The sequence below is a fragment of the Natrix helvetica genome, assembly GCF_964273705.1.
Source record: "Natrix helvetica genome assembly, chromosome: 15".
NCBI lineage: Eukaryota > Metazoa > Chordata > Lepidosauria > Squamata > Natricidae > Natrix > Natrix helvetica.
In genome coordinates, this window is record NC_138565.1 from 2,229,055 (window position 1) to 2,231,965 (window position 2,911).

A 2,911-nucleotide genomic window follows, 5' to 3' on the forward strand; every position below is an offset into this window, starting at 1 on the left:
GAGGAAAAAGAGAGAGAAACATCACAAAAGAGAGAGAAAGAACGGGAAAAATCCTTTTTTATCTGACATGAGCAAATAATCTGTGGCAAGCAAGCTGGCAAAAGACAAAAGCTCCTGCATTCCATCAGAGGAAACTGTGGCTTTTAGGAATGTCAGAATCAAATCTTGTCAGTGCCAATAAAAGTTGCCACTGGAAGGAAAACGAAGAGGGGTTGCAAAAGGGAAGAGGAGAAACCCAGTGTTGGGGCGGGGGAGGCCCTCAATTTTATACCCCTTCCCCCTGAAGCAAACTTGGCTGACGAAGGAAGATGACTTTAAAAACAGTCAAGGATGTTTCCCAAAGCGAAAGACACTCAGTTAATGTCTCTCTGCCACCTGAGACAGAGCGTCCACCGAATGGGGTGGACTACACGTCCCATCAACCCTAACCGCAGTCAGGTAAGGTGCATGTGTTGTGGCCCGCCAGCAGAGCTGGCAGCAGATTCAGACAGTGGGGAGGTTGGGGAGGAAGATGGGCCAGTCCTGGAGTCTGGGGAAGGCTCTGATGAGGGCTCTGTGTCGGAGGAAGAGAGGGGGCCAGGGCCGTCTGACAGTTATCAGCTGCCTTCGGAGTCAGACATCAGTGAGGCAGATGAACAGCTGGAGCCTGTTCCCAGTGTGCACATGCGCAGAGTGGCCAGACAAAGGGAAGAGCTAAAGAACAGGGGTCGATTTGAAAAGGAAGTGAAAGAGTGAAAAGCAGAAATATTTCACCAGCTAAGCTGAGAACTCTACAAGTTCTTTCTTTCAGCCCGGTCTTATTTTTCGTCTTTAGATTTGCTACAAGAGGTTGGACCATAAGAAAGACTGAGCGCCCAAGAAGTGAGAAGACTCCTGTGAGTCCCTTGGACTGCAAGGCCATCCAACCGGCCAGTCCTAGAGGAGATCAACCCTGGCTGTTCTTTAGAAGGCCAGATCCTGAAGAGGAGACTCAAAAGACTTTGGCCACCTAATGAGAAGGAAGAAGGACTCCCTGGAGAAGAGCCTCATGCTGGGAACGATGGAGGGCAAAAGAAGAAGAAGGGGACGGCAGAGAAGGAGGTGGCTGGACGGAGTCACCCAAGCAGTCGGCGTGAGATTAAATGGACTCTGGCGGATGGTAGAGGACAGGAAGGCCTGGAGGAACGTTGTCCATGGGGTCACGATGGGCCGAACACAACTTCGCAACTAACAACAACAACACAAGAGGGATGAGTCCTTGAGTCTGCTTTCTCCTCCTCCTTCCTCATGTGTTGTTTCTTTGACATGCATTCCTGCCGCTGTTTGCAACCTGCTCCGCAAACTCATTTGTCCCCCTATGGTGAAATCAGAGGGCGGCAAACACCATGCCGAGTTTGAGGTGACAAGGAAGTTTTTCCATTCTTAGAAAACGCTGCCTAGAAGTCTGATGTAAGGCGATAAATCATGAGGGCTAGATCCCTAGATAACTGTGTTGCAAGAGGGCCCACGGATTGCCTTTGGAAGCGGCAATCCATTGCAAAACGGGGGAAGAAACCTTGCTCCCTGACTGTGCAATTCTTAGGTCAACCGTATAGTCTTTTTGTACTTTTCATGTCTGGAACCTCATCTTTTATTCGAAGAGAATCCAGAAAGATTCCCATTGTTGAGCAGCTAGAAAATATGGAAGCTCTTGAGAGATGGGAATGACGCCGTGATGTCAGTTGACTTTAAAATGCGCAATAACACCTGGATCTTCCAGAATGTGTAGGCCCCCAAAGATCATCCTGAGCCACGGTGGTGCAGTGGTTAGAGTGCAGTACTGCAGGTTATGTCTGCTGACTGCCGGCTGCCTGCAATTTGGCAGTTCGAATCTCACCAGGCTCAAGGTTGACTCAGCCGCCCATCTTTCCAAGGTGGGTAAAATGAGGACCCAGATTCTGACTCTGTAAACCACATAGAGAGGGCTGTAAAAGCACTATGAAGCGGTATATAAGTCTATAGAGCTATTACTATTCCTTCCTTCCTCTCTTAATTCCCTTTCTCATTCTCCTTCCTGGTAGTGCAGTGCTTAGAATGCAATACTGCAAGCTACTACTGCCGACTGCCAGGAGTTCGATTCTGACCGGCTCAAGGTTGACTCAGCTTTCCATCCTTCCAAAGTTGGTAAAACAAGGACACAGATTGTTGGAGCAATAGGCTGACCACTTAGAGAGGGCTGTAGAGCACCGTGAAGCAGCATATAAGTCTAAGTGCTACTATCTGCCTGCCTGCCTGCCTGCCTGCCTGCCTGCCTGCCTGCCTGCCTACCTACCTATCATCTATCTATCTATCTATCTATCTATCTATCTATCTATCTATCTATCTATCTATCTATCTATCTATCTATCTATCATCTATCTATCTATCTATCTATCTATCTATCTATCTATCTATCTATCTATCTATCTATCATCATCTATCTATCTATCCTGACTCTGTAAACCGCTTAGAGAGGGCTTAAAAGCACCGTGAAGCGGTATATAAGTCTAAGGGCTACTGCTATCCTGCTTAAGAGAAGAACTTAATTCTTTGATCTGCTCCAGGGACATTAAGGCTTGATAAGACAAAGCTCGGCTGAATTATTCTGAATTATTCAAAGCAGGCACGCAGCAGGATCTCTCATACGAGACCCGGCTTGATGGGCGAAGGGCGAAAGCTGAATAGCAGATCCTCGCCCAGCCACAGAGATCAACTGGGGGTGCCTTCTCCAATTTCCATGCCACCCATCTGGCAATCCCAGTTTGGGAATCTGGACATTCCACCCCCTGCATGCCGTTGTTGTGAGTGCGATAAGACCTGTTATCAATTTGCATGCTAAAAAGCTCTGGATGCAAGAGGGTAAACCAGCTCTCTGCCAAACCACATCTGATGCAGCCTTCCCACTGATGTGGTT